Genomic DNA, 13,465 nt, shown 5'->3' on the forward strand with positions numbered 1-13,465 from the left:
TTGTTTCTCGAGTGCGGACGTGTTTCCTTTTCCTGTAGAAATTTTTCCACCTCCACCCTATCATACCTCCTTGTATATAACTGTAATGTGGTATCTCGTTGTTAATGACATGTTTGTTTATTGTTGTTTTTATTTTTAATTTGTTGTTATATTTTTACTTTCTCCATTTGTTCGGTTGTTAGGTTGTTGCATCTGCAGTAATCTCTTACAAGGTTATACGGCTTCTACAATATCGTTGTATTATAATACCGCTCGTCTCAGTGTTTCATTTGTTAGCACCTTTACTTGATATATTTTGTTCAAAGCAACATTGCTGTAAATACATAGTTTAGGCTGAGTCTGCTCAGTATATAACAATCATGTTTACGGCGGTTCAGTCTCGAAAAATGTCTGTATTATATGCTATGTCTCATTGTTCAGTACCTTATCACGCTTACGCTATAGACTTTGTCCACATAGTTATGTATGTATGTATGTATGTATGTATGTATGTATGTTATATATATATATATATATATATATATATATATATATATATATATATATATATATATATATATATATATATATATATATATATATATATATATATCTGTGTGTGTGTGTGTATGACTATATGTGTGTGCTGTAGGTGATACGAGTGAACGAAACAAAAGGTTCCTTACCGGATTCTAACAATTCATCCATCAGCGATTATACCAAGTCCGGGAACAAAATCAATACTAGCGAGAGAAAATTCAGGCATTTTAACACAATACCATCTACATATATTTGGAGCCTCCCTTACCCTCATATCATTCTCTCTCATAGCGGGAGTTTCGGCGACTCATTGGTTCACGTGACCGGACTCACGACCGCTCCGGTGGCCTAAGTGGTTAGTGTCCACCTCATATGCGGTGGTCGCGGGTTCGAACCTCGACCTAGTCATACCAAAGACTTATAAAAATGGTACAAACAGTTGCCTCGCTTGTCACGCAGCATTAAGAGGTTAGTGTTAGGACTTATACACCTGGCGTCAGGATAACGTGACTGGGTGGGGACATGATGCAACATATCTGTGGCATGATGCTCCGATGTTAGACATCACAATAAACTGCCACGCTGCAGACATCGTAGCGATATGACTAGAAAATTGTTAAAGCTACGTTAAAAATCCAAATCACACACACACGCACGCCCGCGCGTGCATCGAAATTGTACAGGTTTCAATCTTACCAGATCAACCTGCATCAGCTACAAGGCACTTTATCCCAATTGCTAGCACTAAATAACCTATTTGTGTTGCTGTGCCGAAAAACACTAAATCAAATCAAACCTTACCCATCATATTAGTAGAATCATTTAAAAAAATTGAAAATGATGAAAGATCGGGGTCTGCCATTTAAAATAGGTGTCAACTACAGCTAGTCTTTAAGAGAGCAGACATTAACGACAATAAATTACAGAACGCAGTGGATACAAGTAAGGCCGTCTGAACCTACAAAGTTGCAGTTGTCAGCTGAAATTCATATCGGATCCTGCATTATAACCAATGTTTCCTGAACGCGCATCTACTACGAACATCGCCTCCGGTCACTGAGTGTACCACTCTCGCTGAAATTATCTCTTTCAACAAAAACAATGATGCAGCATATATTACTCGTAAGTATCTTTTAAGATGAACTAACGGTGTAATTTGTGTCATAGCTTGTCCGGCATTGTAAACGAAATAAAAGTACAGTGGGTTTAACTTTCGTAATAGCATCAGTTCCTCATTACTCACAGTACGCTGTATCCAAAATACATACAAGCAGACCGTAATGCTAATTTTCGAAAGGATAAACAATTTCCATTAAGTCGCAATACATACAGAGCACGGGATGGGAACAAAAAAAGAAAATAAGTTTGTACTGCAAGTAATTTTCATTATACAAGAGCAACATTTACATGCTTCTCTGATTTTCAGAATGCTTACGGCATTCTATATCCACTGTGGTAAGGAAGAAGATTGCCTGCTCTCATTTTGGCATTCGTATTTCAAAAGATGCAGTTTTTCATCTGTCAGTGAATATGCTGTTTCCTGGAATGAAAAAAAAAGGAAAACCGCTGAAGCAATATATTCGCAGTAAAAATATTAAAGTTCACATCAGTTTTATTTTCAAAAACGAATGTTGGAGTACACAAGTGATGTTAAAGTTATTAAATGTCAACTTCCCTGATTATATTATATGCCTCTTTGTTCAATTATGACTGGGACTACAGCTAATGCCGGTATCATTATAGGGCATGTGGGGTTGAAAATAATGACGTGATAAAAAGAGAACTCAGTACCAATCCCGGAAGTGTTGAAAATGACACTTTTCATGTGATGTTATATGAAGACTGAGACTAAATACACGCTGAATCGTGAGGCTATGAAAATCAGTCAGTATTTCATCGCTTGAAAATGCTAACTATTCAAGGAACTTTGAGGCAAGAGTGCATTCAACAATACACAGACTTAGTAACAAACATGTATAATCATTAAAAATTAAAACAAAATACTGTGGAGGTATTCTTTCACCAAGGACTCGGAACTGACTGGAGCAGACAGGTAAAGACTGCAGTTATCGTCAGTTATATAAATGCATGCAGAAACCAGGAACTATGCACTGGACAGGTGTGGAAATATGATATATACTCATAAGAGGTACATAATTTAGTCAGGCAACAGGAAGCTTACCTACTACATAGGCCAGCGGAACAAAAATGTAAGGGAGATCACTCTTGTGCATAGGCTTAGCAGGAGCGATGGAAGCTGCAGAGATTAAAGATTATCTTTGTCCACGTGCAAAATGAGAGAAAAATTACCCAAAGACAACATATTAAAGTAAATAAAGGAAATCTGTTGTGGGGCAATCCTTAGGTAACACAGTGCTTACTATATGCAGTGGTGTTACCTACTACCAACTGATGGGACCTGATGAGATGTCGCAACTACTATCACAGAATATAAAAAGAATGTTTAAAATATGCATAAACTGAAACAAACAGAGAATGAATGAACCAACGAATGATTGCAGATAAAGATATCATTCCAGCATCATCAAACATACATTTACAAAATAACATTTTCTTTCCATTAATCTATTTTCTGGTACTTATGCCCGAAAAATATACATTATTTATTTATTTATTTATTTAAAGATCACTATACCAACACTTGTCTGTCTTGCAAGGAGGCAATACGTCTACGTCTGACTTTAGTTGTTGTTTACCTTGTTTGTTTGTGTATTGCCTTTATTTGTGTTTTCGTCGCTATGGTAGTATCATATGCTTGGTTAACTTACAAAATTATTTACATGCCATTCTATTTATGTTTGAATAATATAGTCTATTTTAGTTTATCGATAGTTCAGGATGGACATTTCCCTGGCACATATCACTGATTTTTAAAAAATTATTAACGCTTTTTCTCAGTCTATATGTTGTTATTATAATCCCTTTCTATGTTGATAACAAAACATTGTGCATTTTATATGAGAGGACTTTACGCTTTTACAATGAAAATGGACAGCTTAACTAAACATACTATCTGCAAACTGTTATGGAACTGGAAATTTTGAAAAGTGTAAGTATTTTTCATAATTATTTTAGAAGAATACCGTATCATTCATATATATATATATATATATATATATATATATATATATATATATATATATATATATATATATATATATATATATATATTGCTTAAAAGATAAGCATTTTACATAAAATAAAATGTCATACTATGGCACTTGGTTGTGAGTGTATGTCAAATTGTTACAGGTAAAACTCGAGAGAAGTTTGTATTCTATTCAACAACAACTTTGAGTATGACATAAAAGAATGTAAGTAAGATGCTGATGGTAATCTGATTGCATTAGATATTATAATTGGTGATGGTAATCTGATTGCATTAGATATTATAACTGGTGATGGTAATCTGATTGCATTATATATTATAATTGGTGATGGTAAGTGATTGCATTAGATATTATAGTTGGTGATGGTAATCTGATTGCATTAGATATTATAATTGGTGATGGTAATCTGATTGCATTATATATTATAATTAGTGATGGTAATCTGATTGCATTAGATATTATAATTAGTGATGGTAATCTGATTGCATTAGATATTATAATTAGTGATGGTAATCTGATTTCATTAGATATTATAATTGGTGATGGTAAGTGATTGCATTAGATATTATAGTTGGTGATGGTAATCTGATTGCATTAGATATTATAATTGGTGATGATAATCTGATTGCATTAGATATTATAATTGGTGATGGTAAGTGATTGCATTAGATATTATAGTTGGTGATGGTAATCTGATTGCATTAGATATTATAATTGGTGATGGTAATCTGATTGCATTAGGTATCATAATTGGTGATGGTAATCTGAGCGCACTAGATATTATAAAATTAGTGATGGTAAGTGATTGCATTAGATATTATAATTGGTGATGGTAATCTGATTGCATCAGATATTAAAATTAGTGATTGTAATCTGATTGCATTAGATATTATAATTGGTGATGGTAATCTGATTGCATTAGATATTATAATTGGTGAAAGAAACTTCTCTTTAATAAGGGCCAAACAGTGACTGTCCAGAATTTGACAATAATAAGAATGCTATTTTATACGAATATGAAAATGAATCTACTATTATATATGGGGACGTAAACCTAGTTTTAAGATTCAGAATTAGATTGAAGTAATTATAGAAACACAAATAACCTTAATGCTAGGATGCATTATTAAGTATAAAAGAAAATGTTGGCCTTGCTCATCTATTCAGAGCCTTCAGTGCAGGAGTAAAGAGACACAAATGGAGAAAGTCCTTTAGAATCAGCTAGATTTGATTTCTTTCTTGTGTCTGAATCACTTATGCCCAATGTAAGAAAAGTGTTAATTGAATCAAGTTATAGATCTGACCACTCCACGATAATATTGCATTTGAACTCAAATAATTTACTGGAGGTAATGGTTTGTGAAAACTTAATAACAGTTTACTGGTCGATAAAAAGTTTATTGATGAAATAAAAAATTGTATGAATAAATTTTTTTTACAATATCCTTCAACTGAGTATGGGGGAAATGTTGCCAATATATCGAATTCAGATCTAAGATTGATTGTATCATATTCATCTTTGTCTTAATGTGTTGTTCATGGAAAAACTATTTCATATCCTTGTACAATAAATACTGGTCTTAAGGAATGTTTCCTGTGCACTCATGATTCAGAATTATTCTAGTCTAAAAGAGAGCTTGATAGTAAGAGAAAAGAAAAGCTTCGGGAAACTATTATTAGATCATGATGGTAGAGGGCGAGAAACCAAGAAAATAATGTTTCCATCTACAAAATAGAAACTATGTGAATAAAACAATTATAAAAATAATTAAAGATGAAAATGAAATTATTACTAGTCAATTCGACGGGACGTTAAGGAGTATTATAATAATCTATATAATGAAGAAAACGAGTTTGAAGATATAGACTTAGAGACATAAAGGTCTCATATGAAAAAAAAGTGCAGATGAAAACAGGAAAACGAACTTAGAGACACAGGGGTAACCGCTCCCGTGGCCTAGTGGTTAGAGCGTCCGCCTCGAAGGCGAGAAGTCGTGGGTTCGATCCCCAGCCGAGTCATACTAAAGACTTACAAAAATGTCTAATTGTTTAAAAAGTATGAAACAATAGCAAAAGCACAGGATCAGATGGTTTCACAGCTGATTTTTTATGTCTTTTGGAATTACATTGGGTAATTTATATCTTGAACAATTAATTAAGCTGTAAAAACGGGATTATTCGCAATTCTTTTGAGAGAAGGCATTATAACTTGCAGAGCCAAGAGGATCATTGACATCGGGATGTATTTCCGAAAGAATTTAAACAGTACTGAATAAAATAATATCCGAATATTAAATTGGATTTGTAACAGAAAGATATATTGGCGAAAATACAATGATCGTATATGATATTATGCACCTTACAGAAGAGTTAATAAATTCTAGATATACTATTTTTAATCGATTTTGATAAATTAATTTGATTCTATTTCGTGGAAATTTATTCGTAATGCTCTAATTTTCTTTAATTTTTGACCAAGTATATGTATAAGGCATTGAGCTAGAACTTTCTGTGGTAATTTCTCGTCGGCAGTTTTACAAAATGGCTTTCTTTCAAAGGCTTTCAAAATTTTGAGGGATTGTAGACAGGGTGATCCAATATCCCCATATCTCTTGTTATTATATGCAGAAATAGTGTCTATACTATTAACGAATAAAAGAACTATAAAAGGCATCAAGCAGAATATTTACTGCCACTGTTTGCAGATCATGCTACTTTAATTCTTGACCGTTCCTTTGAATCCTTTGAATCCTCTATTGAAGTGTTGTGCTTTTTTTTGCAAGGAATTCAGTACTGAAACTTAATATTGACAAAACGAGAAAGGTTTGTATAAAATGCAAGATGTACAGTGCATAAACGTATCATTACACGTTAACATTAGAGTGGGTGACTGAATTTACATCACTGGGCATCACATTTTCGGTGAATTTGGATAAAAAGGTAAAGATGAAGTTTGAAAATACAATAGAAATGATTAAAGATTACAGATCAGATAACTATTATTGATTTTAATAAAGTTAAAGTTAAATATGGCCTCAACACGAATTTATTTACTTTTTAAGGTATAATGCAGTGTGCAAGATCGTATGTAACAAGAAAATACAAACACATATAATAACACCGGTTAGGCTATTTATCATTTTATTTGGAAATTGTATTTCATAATATTAAATGGTTTAAAGACCTTTACAAACCACTTTTGAAAACGGATGTTAAACCAACTTGTCAAAGGAAATTGAATGAAACTTTCAATTTGAAAATGGATGTGTGGCCTAACATATATACTAAAGTTATTAAATTAACATGAAATTCAAACTTAACAGTAGTTTCACTTTCGTGTTACTCACAGAATTTTACCATTGCATTGACTTTTGTATAACACGAAATTCTCTGATACCGATAAATGTACTTTTTGTAGAACTTTTCCAGAAACAAATAGTGCATGTGTTTTGTAAATTTAATGTGATAAACAGGCTGTGGAAGGATGTGTCCAATTGTATTCGGAATAACGTGAACATGCTATTGAGCCAAGTGCAAAGACTATAATATTGGCAGATACAAAAGCAGATGGAATATATGAGAAATCTTGTCGTTTTTGTTGTCTTTATTAGAGGGTTGAATGTTGTTGTTTTTTAAAGACAACTATAATTTGGATATATATATATATATATATATATATATATATATATATATATATATATATATATATATATATATATATATATATATATATAAATTAAATTTAAGAAAAGAAGCATTTATGTTCATTTGGAAACAGTGGAAGCCATTATTTCACTGATAACTAAAGAAAATTTGTGTTAAGATTCATATGCACATTTTATAGCATGTTGTACATTATCGTGTACAACGTGTCTGTAATACATAATGTCACTTCATGCTTGACAACCGATATAATCGGAAATTTCTCTTTATGTTTTCTTTCTGTTACAGTGAAGAAACGTTATTGTCTGTATCTATTTTACCAATAAGTATTACATGTATCATTTATCATATATGAATAAAAACATAATCAAATAAAATAAAGACCACCCTATTTAATTTTCCGTCTATCCTTCTTACTGAATACAATCATCATAAACACATCCACCCGTCCATCCATTAATCAGCTCTCTCCTACGCACCCATTTATATATGCATAAAGACAGTCATGCGATCCAAATGTACATTTCTATATGGAGGTGGGTAGGTGAAGGTGGAAGACATACTCGAAACTGTAATGATTTCATGTCACAATTTCAGATGTAGCATGCAGTTCGGAAAATTCGCAATGCCCAAAATATGTTTCATGTTCTTTGCATTACTGCCTATTTGTTGTTGAAATGATCTGAGATGGACCGCATTCAAACACAGACTATTGTGATATAACTGGTAGGCATCAAACTCTTTTGGAATGTTCAGACTTTTCATATTTACCATTAGCTCCAGTTTTCGTCTTCAATAGGACTGACTCTGTGCCGCAACATGACATTCGCCTAAATGACCCGTTGGATGGTACATTCATCTTCCACACAATACAATTTTTATTAGGCTGTGGCACTCAATCTAAATTTATTTCCTCCGAAGGTGTAAAAATCATATCTGGTATTGGACTTTTATATATGGTGTAGCAATGGATCTGTACCATAGCAATTTTAAAGAGCATCAACCCAAATGGACTAAATTGTGCATTTTATTGGCAAAATGCAAACAATAAAGTTTCATTTTTAAACTTGTTAAACTTTTAACATAATTAATTCAGTTTTATTGGTATGTAAATATACATGAAACTGTTTAAAAGATCATGTTGCTAACTTTACAAATAAACATGCAATTCCAACTTAAACTTACTGTGAAATTTTTGTCATAAGTTATCCAGCATTTGTTACAGGCTAAATTATCAACAAAAGATAACGGGTCACTATTTTCATTTTCGAGCCAGCATCAATACTCACTGTGTACTGTCGCCAAAATGCGGTGGTTCTCTGATACCTGAGCTACATTTGCAAGCAAATCTCAGTTTTAAAAAATCTGTGTCTCTCAGAGTCGAGTAGCGGATTGCAAAGCAGTGAGAATGCGAAGCAGTGAACTTGGCTTATAAGTGTGGTGCATCAAGGCAAAACGGTACCGAGATTCCGTACATTCACTAAATTGAAGTATAATGGATGTCTGCACTCTCATGAACACTAAATGTGTGACGCAATGGTCAGCGTATATGAAGTTAGCAGTAGTTCGATATTCCAATATTAAAACCAATTTATAGCAGTTTGTCCGATATTTTTCAATTCAATTTTACATATTCCTCAAAATAAAAATCGTACGGTACAGAGAAAAACTCCTGCAGAAAAGAAAAAAGCAAATCATAACTAGCTTAATGAAGTTATTATATTCATTGTGTTCAACTTTGCCTTGCTAATGTTATCCGATTAGAGACAAGTAAAGGAGGTATTTAGCCAAGAGACGAATAACCAGCAAGATGATCCATTTTAACACGGTATAATAGGTATACCCCATTAATCCATTTCAATACAGCATAATATGTATACCCCCCAAAATCCATTTTAACACGGAATGATTGGTATACACCCATAATCCATAATAGGTAAACCCCATAATCCATTTTAACACGGTATAATAGGTATAGCCCATAATCCATTTTAACACGGTATAATAGGTATAGCCCATAATCCATTTTTAACAAGGTATAATAGGTATACAGCATAATCCATAACACGGCATATTAGGCATAATATTTTTGTTTTCTGAAGGCAAAGTACTTTACAAAGTTATAAATGAAACTACAACCTTTACAACAAGGACAACAAATTCATTTGTACGACCGTGAACTTTAGTTAGAAATATAAATTATAATAAACGCAAATTTGAATTATACAGCATAGTCCATAATACGGTATATTAGGCATAATATTTTTGTTTTCTGAAGGCAAAGTACTTTACAAAGTTATAAATGAAACTACAAACCTTGACAACAAGGACAATAAATTCATGTGTACGACCGTGAACTTTAGTAAGAAATATAAATTATAATAAACGCAAATTTGTTTACGTCAGATTGTGTAATTTTCTAGAAGACATTGTGGATAACGCTTGTTCAAAGTTATACTTTGTACTAGTTCACGTCATGTATCAATAAAAAAAAATATTGCAAATGAGAAAATATGAGCTGTATGTATATACAAATGTAACATTATATTTATTAACAAATAAGATTATTGACAAAAACATATTTTCAGTTAACAGTATATTTCTAAGATTGAATATGTTTAATTGATCTTTTATGCGGGATTGATATTTTTGTTTTGCTTTAACGTTCAAACATTATTGTCTATATCGTGTCGAGGATATGGAACCTAAGTACCTTTGCCAAAGGTCACAATTACAAATGGAAAATTAAGATAATTTTGCATTTTCAATAGTTACCTTGACCTTTGATCTCTTATCTCTTATCGCAGACTCAACAAGAAACTGCCATCTTCAACTGGAATACAGACATGAAGCTAGTAAGAACTGTGTGCAGAAAAATGAAGGAATGCAGACTTGTCATGTGCAAAGCAAATTCAAAATTTTAGCGCCTGTGATCATGACTTTGACCTATGGGTTAAGGAAACAATAACCAGGTGCCTTTGTCTCAGTGTACACTACCTTTAATCTTTACTAAAAAATGAATCCAGGAAACACGATTTACCGAGCAGAAAATAAAAGAAACTTCGCACCAGTGGCACTGATCTTTATACGTCAAAGCCTTAAAATCAATATTGAGCTGCCTCTGCTAAAGTATATGTCAAAGAAACTTGACTTGTCGTGCAGGAAGAAGAGTCACATTTCAGCTGCAGTGACCATGGCTGTTGATTTAACGATGAAAAACTGATTGGCTTCTGCTCATATCCATCGAAAAACAGCACATAATTATAGAGAGAAACATTCCCACTGCCAAGCAAAGCAATACTGTGGAAACCACTTTGTCTGTAAAATAAAATAGTATGTATATATCAAAAGGACGTCATTGTTACTGTATAAACCCTACCCTGCATATTAGGTCGGGGGATGGCAACGCACAAAGATGGTTAAATTTAAGAACCATGAAGATTTATTTTAAAATTGATGAAAGAAGGGATAATACAGTGACGCTAAAGGAAAATAAATAGGTTGCCAAAGACAAGCATTGGAAACTATATCGAAACAATTAAGATCATTTGTTGAATTTAAGAAATTCAATGCATGCGCATAGGCCCAACTTTCTGCTTCCAATAGTATATGCACAAAACATTCCAAAACATTGCAAAAAATGCATAAAAATATAAACTGTATTTATCAATATTCCATCTCTATCTCAGAACATGAAACGTATTTACATATCTATGGGTGTTAATGATTTAATTTAACACTATGAACGGTGTTAATCTTTTGACAAACCAAAGACGAACTGACTAGTATGCCTTAACTTACATAACATTAATTTCTGCCTTAACAAAAACAAGCATTCTGTTTAAGCCGCATGTGCCGTTATCTTACTTGAACTTGGATAGAACAAATAACGTAGTAAATGAATTATTGATGTAAGAAAGCTTTCCATTTGCCTGGAAGAATGATGATCCACCAATATAACCAAACTTTATTGTAATCACCACAGTGCATGTAATTTTTCTACATTTAATTGTACTTGGGGTAGGGGTGAGTATAAATAATTACAAGTGAAGCAAGATAACAATTTGTGCAGAGTTTTAAACAAACAAATTACAACATCTTATCACAAAAGTTCTCTGTGCAAAAATGAAAGGAAACTAATTAATTTGATTTATGTACTGATGTTGTATGAAACATTGATACAAATTGTGTTCTTGGCATACATCAATACAAACAAAGTGGTTTTTGACATACCTCAATGCAGAGAATATGGTTCTTGACATATATCAAGACAGACATTATGGTTATTGACATACTTCGATACAGACAATATGGTTTTGGACATACATCAATACAGGCAATATTGTTCTTAGCATACATCAATATGGGCAATATTGTTCTTTGCATACATCAATACAGACAATATTGTTCTTTGCATACATCAATACAGGCAATAATGTTCTTAGCATACATCAATACAGACAATATTTTTCTTTGCATACATCAATACAGGCAATATTCTTCTTTGCTTACATCAATACAGACAATATTGGTCTTTGCATACATCAATACAGGCAATATTGTTCTTAGCATACATCAATACAGGCAATATTCTTCTTTGCATACATCAATACAGGCAATATTGTTCTTTGCATACATCAATACAGACAATATTGGTCTTTGCATACATCAATACAGGCAATATTCTTCTTTGCTTACATCAATACAGACAATATTGGTCTTTGCATACATCAATACAGGCAATATTGTTCTTAGCATACATCAATACAGGCAATATTCTTCTTTGCATACATCAATACAGGCAATATTGTTCTTTGCATACATCAATACAGACAATATTGTTCTTTGCATACGTCAATACAGGCAATAATGTTCTTAGCATACATCAATACAGACAATATTTTTCTTTGCATACATCAATACAGGCAATATTCTTCTTTGCTTACATCAATACAGACAATATTGTTCTTTGCATACATCAATACAGGCAATATTGTTCTTAGCATACATCAATACAGGCAATATTCTTCTTTGCATACATCGATACAGGCAATATTCTTCTTTGCATACATCAATACAGGCAATATTGTTCTTTGCATACATCAATACAGACAATATTGTTCTTAGCATAATCAATACAGGCAATATTCTTCTTTGCATACATCAATACAGGCAATATTGTTCTTTGCATACATCAATGCAGGCAATATTGTTCTTAGCATACATCAATACAGGCAATATTGTTCTTAGCATAGATCAATACAGGCAATATTCTTCTTTGCATACATCAATACAGGCAATATTGTTCTTTGCATACATCAATACAGGCAATATTGTTCTTAGCATACATCAATACAGGCAATATTGTTCTTAGCATACATCAATACAGGCAATATTCTTCTTTGCATACATCAATACAGGCAATATTGTTCTTTGCATACATCAATACAGGCAATATTGTTCTTTGCTTACATCAATACAGGCAATATTCTTCTTTGCATACATCAAAATACAGACAATGCAGAAAATATTGTTCTTTGCATACATCAGTACAGGCAATATTGTTCTTTGCATACATCAACACAGGCAATATTGTTCTTTGCATACATCAGTACAGATAATATTGTTCTTGGCATACATCAATACAGGCAATATTGTTCTTGGCATACATCAATAAGACAATATTGTTCTTTGCATACATCAATAAAGACAGAATGCTTTTTGGCATATTCCACTACAGACAAAATGGTTATTGACATAATTCAATACAGTCAATGTAGTTTTGACATCGATCTATACAGACAACATGGTTTCTGGCATACTGTCAATGCAGACACTATGGTTCTTTACATACATAAACCACATACATATAAATGTTACACAGTTTCTAAATATTCTATGGATAATATTCGACCATGTCTCAGCTATTTCCAGAAACCTTGACCTCTACAGACAACGACATTTAAATTTTGATTATATGGCCTCTCTGTTATAAAAAGTTACTCAACTCCAGATCTGAATTTAACACAAGCTCTTCAAAGGGGTCCACGCTCCATGAACTACAAATATTCCAGGAATCTCATGTGAGAGTCTGTCTTCTTTTTAACACTGAAGTATTGAAACCATCTCAATTATTTTAAGCGAAAAATTAA

At 32.5% G+C, this 13,465-nt stretch overlaps 1 long non-coding RNA gene across 1 annotated transcript; it reads left to right on the forward strand.

Annotated features, from left to right (window-relative positions):
- Positions 1–1,480: 1,480 nt before the first annotated feature.
- Positions 1,481–10,433, forward strand: LOC149792623 (uncharacterized). The gene is made up of 3 exons (XR_016423300.1): positions 1,481–1,641; positions 3,793–3,854; positions 10,121–10,433. It is a non-coding gene; the product is annotated as an uncharacterized LOC149792623 (long non-coding RNA).
- The last annotated feature ends 3,032 nt before the right edge of the window (positions 10,434–13,465 follow it).

Source organism: Sinohyriopsis cumingii, chromosome 9 (assembly GCF_028554795.1).
Source record: "Sinohyriopsis cumingii isolate HCF-2022 chromosome 9, ASM2855479v2, whole genome shotgun sequence".
Lineage (NCBI taxonomy): Eukaryota > Metazoa > Mollusca > Bivalvia > Unionida > Unionidae > Sinohyriopsis > Sinohyriopsis cumingii.